The sequence below is a fragment of the Protopterus annectens genome, chromosome 5.part1 (assembly GCF_019279795.1).
Source record: "Protopterus annectens isolate FY-2018-M chromosome 5.part1, PAN1.0, whole genome shotgun sequence".
Taxonomy (NCBI): Eukaryota; Metazoa; Chordata; order Ceratodontiformes; family Protopteridae; genus Protopterus; species Protopterus annectens.
The window spans coordinates 87017970-87025044 of record NC_056736.1 but is presented as its reverse complement, the minus strand read 5'-3'; the positions used below and the strand labels follow the sequence as shown (position 1 = coordinate 87025044).

General features: G+C 42.3%; 1 long non-coding RNA gene across 1 annotated transcript; it reads right to left on the bottom strand.

Moving 5' to 3' along the window:
* Positions 1 to 5728: 5728 nt before the first annotated feature.
* Positions 5729 to 6785, bottom strand: LOC122803285. The gene is made up of 2 exons (XR_006365094.1): positions 6699 to 6785; positions 5729 to 5826 (listed from the first exon to the last, which is right to left on the bottom strand). It is a non-coding gene; the product is annotated as an uncharacterized LOC122803285 (long non-coding RNA).
* Positions 6786 to 7075: the final 290 nt, after the last annotated feature.

Here is a 7075-nt window from a genome sequence, read left to right as displayed (position 1 = left end):
GTCATGGGACATGAGGAAAATAGGTGTTGAGAATTGATATCACTGGGACCTGGGTTGGGATGGATATCAGCTTGGAGTTTAATTTGTGTAATAGAGTGTAGAAGAAGTCTGTTTGTTTGTTAGTTTGTGATATTTGGAAACCTGGGGAAATAGGATGGAGGGTGTGAAAGTGTTTGAGAGGTGAGAGGAGAGAGTTTGTGTGATTGAAAAGTTGTGGATAATGTTACTATAAGTCTGGGATTGTGAGTGGAGTGTGGAATGTGGTAGTGTTGGTGATTGGAAGTGTCTGACATTGTATGAGTGGAAGGAGGTGGAGTTGTAGGTGAGGTAAAGAAAGTGGAGAAGCAGAGTATTAGTAAGAATGGTGTAGAGGAAGACCATGGTTTGTGGGTGGGAGGAGGTTAGGAAGGAAAAGAGATGAGAGAGGTGGAGTAGGTAGGAAGGGATAGTGAGGATTGGTTGGGGAGTGGTAGGGGTGTGGTCTGGCTAGGTATAAATGTAATGAAAGTGGTGGCAAGTGGGAATGGGGGTAGGGTAGGGGAACGGAGCAGGTTGAACCAGAGATAGGACTCAGGGCCCTTCAGAAACAATCAACAAGGCAGGCATGTAAGTCAAAGACATAAGTAAGTAAAACTAGAGGGGAAAACTATGTAGTGCTAGGGAGAAATACATAGAAAACAGTCATCACACTTTAGATAGTGAAGGTAGAGTTGTTAAAAGGAAAAGAGCAAGGAGTAAGAGAGGGGAGAAAGGAGGACTAGGGGAGGGAAACAAAAGCTGAAAGGGACAGGGCAATGAGGACAAGGAGAAATACTGAGCAAGGTACTAGCTGGAGGTGGTGGTGGTGCAGGTTCTAGCTTCAAAGGAATGGAGGAACTTGAAAATAGAGGACAGTGTTTAGAGAAAAGCACGGAAGTTGTCAGAGGCTGGGTAAGACGTAGGAAAGGGATAGCTGGTACAGCTATGACCTAGGTTAAATGGGGTTGAGAGAAAAGGTGGGAGAGCTATTGACTGGGAATGTTAAGCAGCCTGGCGATATGGAGCAGAGAGTGAGGGCAGGGTAAACCAGTAAAATTACACTGTTATAAACTTCACTTTGAGAACGTACACTGCCTGTCTATAATGATGGCACTGGGACTGGCCTTTTGGCTAGAAGTCAGGTCCTTGCAGAAGAGGGAGGGTGGCAGGCAGAATTTAGCCTTGGACCCAAATACTGCCTGTCGATGATGGTGTTGAGACTGGCTGTTTGGCTAGAAGTTAGGTCCTTGCAGGAGAGCGAGGGTGACAGAATTTAGCCTTGCACCCAAATACTGCCTGTCAATGATGGCGTTGTGACTGGCTATTTGTCTAGAAGTCAGGTCCTTGCAGGAGAAGGGAGGGTGGCAGGTAGAGTTTAGCCTTGGACCCAAATACTGCCTGTCAATAATGATGGCATTGGGACTAACTGTTTGGCTAGAAGTCAGGTTCTTGCAGGAGAGGGAAGGTGGCAGGTAGAATTCAGCCTTAGACCCAAATACTGCCTGTTGATAATGATGGCGTTGGGACTGGCCATTTGGCTAGAAGTTAGGTTCTTGCAGGAGAGGGAGGGTGGCAGGTAGAATTTAGCCTTGGACCCAAATTTTGTTGTCTGTAGTTTGTTCATTACACCAGTGTGCTAGTACAACAAGTGAGTGTGTGGGAGTGGAAAGAAAGATCATTTAAGATTACAAATTATAAATTGTAAAGATTACTTGTTTACTTTAATATCTTTAATATGCAACAATTACTGAAAACACTCCCCCCACATTGAAAATACACTTGACTACAAACTACACAAAGCTGTTTTATTGTATATAACATGCAATTTATATCATGAAATGTTTTATACAAGTAACACAATTTGTTTTACTTAGTTTCCCCCTTTTAGTGTCCTAAATATTGATATTTTTTATTTATTTATTTTATTTTACATTTGTTAACCGGGCTAGTCTAGCTGGATACATATCCTTTTTCAGTAGAGGCCCGAGGAGAAAAGCTCCAGACAAAATGGTTAGACACAAGTTGAGAGTACAAGTTATACAAGATACATGGTTTGAAAAAAATACAAGTTATTGATAAGGGGACCTGTCACATATACAATAAGGGAAATAAATTTATCGTAGCTGTAATATGAGAGAAATAGCTCATCAGGTAAGATACAAATCAGCAGGTAATACATAGCTGTGAGGTTTTATATATAATAGTGTGTAGACTAGTTCAAGAGTCACCCGTTTCCATTGGGGTTGTGTGAATATTTAAAGATATGGAAGGGGACATGGTCCAGAGGGAAGGGGCCTAGATGGATTTGATATGAGAAGTTAGTCAGGTTCCAGACATGGGCATAGCCATTGTGTCTTGAGATATTCTTTCAGGTCGGTTTTGAACTTATTGTGCGAGGTTATAGTTCTCAGGTAGTTTGGGAGGGAGTTCCATGGCTTGCCAATGGAGTTGGCAAAGAGGGCATCACCGCCCGAGTTATTAGCTTTAATAGTTAGGATCTGGGTGCTGTTGGATGATCGCAGACTTGTTAGGTTTGTGTATGGGGTCAGTATACTACACAGTGAGGGAGTTCTATCTGGTTGATTAATTATTTTACAGGCTTCCGTGAGTTGATTAAGTTTGAGAAGGTTGGGTAGTTCCAACCAACCAAGTTTTCTCAGATTAAGACAATGGTGATATGGGGAACCTGTTATGAATCTAGCAATGTGGTTATAGGCCAGGGAGAGCATATTGAGTTCATGTTTATTGAGGAAAGAAAAGACTGGGGAGGCATAGAGGAGGGTAGAGAGGAGATGTGCGGGCAATGGTTAGTTTGGCATTAGGAGTTAAAAGTTTTTATTACATGGATCCAAGTTTTTTGTTAACAGATTTAACGGTTTGGGTAATGTGAATGTCAAATTTGAGCTTATGATCAATAGTTACACCTAGTAATTTGGTACTGGTGACAGGGGTTATGATAGTCCCATTATTGGATTTAACATGGAAGGTTGTATTATTATTACTTGGGAGTTCTTTTCCTAGGGTTGAAAAAATAATAGTAGTTTAGTTTTGTGGGTTTGAGTAGGAGTTGCGGTCAGTGTGAACCATTTTTCTACTTGAGAGAAACAGAGTTGAGTGGTGGACTGGAGATTCAGGAGGGAGACATCAGAGCAGATCACATATTGGATGCAGGTGGATTGAGGGATGACTGAGTGAAGGTCATTAATGAAGATAGAAAACAGAAGTGGACCCAAAATTGAGCCCTGAGGAGAACACCAATGTGTTAGGGAGCAGGCCTGATAGTCTGTTTTGCCACAGGACAGCTTGTTGCCTATCAGAGTAAGCATTGAAACCAGGTAGTGCTGGGGTGTGTCCAGATAGGTAGGTGCAGGGGTTGACAGAAGGAGCTGATGATTGACCATGTCGAATGCTTTTGATAGGTCAAGAAAGAGGGCAGAGGATGGAAAGAAGGGCAGTGGTAGTACTATGTGGGGGGGAAAAGCCGTGTTGGGAGTTTGACAAGAGATGATTACAGGTGAGTAGTTAAGAAGTTGTTTGTGAATGCATCTTTCCATAATTTTTGCTATTGTGGACAGTATAGCTATTGGTCTATAGTTTGAGATTTCCGTGGAGGAACCTCCTTTGTGAAGCGGAATAATATAAGAAATCTTCCAAATAGAGGGATACTAGCTTCAGAAATGGTTCTGTTGATAAGGATTGATATGGGGTAAGCAATGACATCAGGCATAATTTGTAAGAATTCTGCTGGGAGGTGATCAGCTGCTAGTGTCGTTGGTTTGAGCTTTTTAATAGGAAGAGGATAGAGGAGAGGAGCTTTTTTAAAGTGTGGGGGGGGGGGGGCACATCATGGGGGGGTGAGGCAGATGGGAAGCAGGAGGTTAATTGACTGGCTAGAGTTTGGATTGTCTCGGTGAAGAAGGAGTTAAAGGTATTGGCTACTACTTCCTGTTCTTTCTCAATGAGTTTCTCGGGGTTGGGGTAGTAGTTTTACCAGGGTGCAGGAGGTTGTTAGAATTTCTTTGGGTTGTTCTGGTGTTTATGCTGGAGATAGAAGTATTGTTTTTGTCTTGGATAATGGCTGTTTTGGTAGTGTTTAGTTGTAAAAAGTTTAATTTTGGTTTTAGTTTCTTGGATCTAATTTGTCTGTGTGGGGCATGTGAGTCAAGTATCTTAAGGAATGTGTCGTTAAAGTGGGACACACTCTCTTGGAGGGTAGGGTTCTTAATATGGTCCAGTTGCAGGATTTTAGGTCAGCAAGAAATTGTTGTGGGATAAAATTCTTTTTGTTTCTGATTAGTCTATATGGGATGGAAGTAGGGCATTTATGTTTAAGAATATAAGTTATAAGGTGGTCACTGAGGTCATTGGGAAGGGTGCCTGTAGTATAATTGTTTGAGTCTCTATTGGTAAGGATCCAGTCTATGGTACTTTCTTTGGAGAGTATTGCCAATTCTGGTAGGGGATAGGATATGTTGGGAAAAACCATGTAGGTTGATGGGTTGTGGGGTTGTATGGGTAGAACAGAGACCAATCAATATTAACGCCTCAAGTACTATGGTTTCTTGAGGGTAGTTGGTGGCTAACCAGCACAGGGTTTGCTCAAGGTTGTCTGTGTTCTTCCCAGGTGGGATATAGGTAACAATGAGGTTGAGGCATTTTGAGCATTTAGGCATATTTTAGGGCAATTTGTTCTACTTTGGAGATTGTAGGGGTTGTAATGGATTCTTAAGGATATTCAGGGTATTTCTAAACATTACAGCTATTCCTCCCCCTTTTTTCTTAGCACGATCAGCTCTGTAGATATTATACCGGGTGGAAGGATCTCTTGATCCTTAGTGGTGGGTTTTAGCCATGTCTCAGTTAGACACATAATGTCAGGAGAGTGAGTAGCTATCATGGCATGTAGGGTGTGAATTTTATTGTTAATGCTTCTTAGGTTCAGATGTAGTATTAGAAGGGAGTCTGTAGATTTTCGGTTAAGTTAGTGGGGTTAGAGTCAAATATTGTGGTGGGACCTGGGTTAGGATGGATATCACCAGCAATGATTATACGATTTTTCAGGTACAGTAAAAATCTTTGCAGTTTAAGTAGTAGTTTGAGGTTAGTTTTGTTAGTTGGTTTTTAGGGTAGTGAAGTGTGAGATGGACTACTTTGGCGGATATTGTTTTGTCTTGGTAGGGTCAAGATGCAATAGAGATGCCATTGAGATAGCGTTGGGAGTTGGTGATTCCTAACAGAGATTGATTTTCATACTTTGTTAGGAAATAGATAGTGATGAGTAATATAGGTGTGAGAGGGGTGATAGAATAATTGAGTCTGGCCATGATAGGGATCAGGAGAGGGTATAGGGAGGCGAGCACATTTGGTGTTAGAATTGGTAATGGGGTGGGCCTTGAGGGGCGGAGTAGTAGTGTGAGCTTTGGATTTGCAGGGGAGAGTGGGAGGGCTGGCTATACCTATAACTTTAGGGGTACTGGGTGCGGTGGGAGGGGGGGGAGGAGGAGCTGAGAGCCCGAGAGCGAGCGAGGGGCGGCGGAGCGGGGCATCCACTGCTAGGAGTTACTACAACAGTTATTTGTAGTTCTGCTGTGAAGAAGCAGTTTTCAGGTAAATATATTTAGGACTGTAATTATCTTAGCGATACCACCAGGTTCCTGAGTCAAGAATGTCAATATATACTTTTAAGGCGTCAACAGTGTTTTGAATTTACCCTGTGTGTGAGTAGAAGTTAACTCCTGGTCAGAGCATTCCCTGAGGAGAGCAGTATGGGTCTTGGGAACTTCACATAAAGTTAGGGCGGGGGGCTACCTGTGAGATAAAGGAAAGAGATCGGATGTTAGAGTAGCTATTGTTAACTAGGAAAGCTCAGCTATACAACAGTTTTATGGAGAAATTCACATGCAGTCAGGAGAAGCAGTATTGAAAGCATACAGCTTGAAAGAACAGTATTTCACACATACTGCAGACACATGCAGACACTTTGAGTTTCTTCTTCTGCAGTAATCAGATATAAGCAAAATACCATCAAAATAGGTGCTAAAGACACTCTCAAACACTCTAAAATAGGAGCAGCAAACAACAGACCTAGTCGCTATACAGTTGAATAACAGCAACACAATAGCAAAATTACATCAAAAGATGTGCTAAATACACTTTCAAGCACTGTATAATAGGAGCAGATAACATCAGACTTAGTCGCTATACCATTGAGTAAAAGAACTTAAGGTTAGTAACTTAACAACAGAATCTGGTAATACAGTACAATGCAAAGCAGGAGTAAGTCCACTAACTGATTTGAGTGCAAAAGGTCTAAAACACTGCAGTAAACACACAGTTTAGCTTTCCAGACTTTTATGAAGTTTACTTTAGGTCGGGAGATGCGACCCGAGAAGTAGACAGACAACAGAAATGCTATGAAGTGAGAGGTTAACAGTGAACCTGGAGGATTATTTCAAAACTGTCTGACGTATGTATTCCAGTTCCAGCCAGGGGTCTTAGAGAGAGCAGGCATTGAGTGCAGAAATCCACTGCTAGGAGTTACTACAACAGTTATTTGTAGTTCTGCTGTGAAGAAGCAGTTTTCAGGTAAATATATTTAGGACTGTAATTATCTTAGCGATACCACCAGGTTCCTGAGTCAAGAATGTCAATATATACTTTCAACAGTGTTTTGAATTTACCCTGTGTGTGAGTAGAAGTTAACTCCTGGTCAGAGCATTCCCTGAGGAGAGCAGTATGGGTCTTGGGAACTTCACATAAAGTTAGGGCGGGAGGCTACCCTGTGTGTGAGTAGAAGTTAACTCCTGGTCAGAGCATTCCCTGAGGAGAGCAGTATGGGTCTTGGGAACTTCACATAAAGTTAGTGTGTGTGAGTAGAAGTTAACTCCTGGTCAGAGCATTCCCTGAGGAGAGCAGTATGGGTCTTGGGAACTTCACATAAGTTAGGCGGGGGCTACCCTGTGTGTGAGTAGAAGTTAACTCCTGGTCAGAGCATTCCCTGAGGAGAGCAGTATGGGTCTTGGGAACTTCACATAAAGTTAGGGCGGGGGGCTACCCT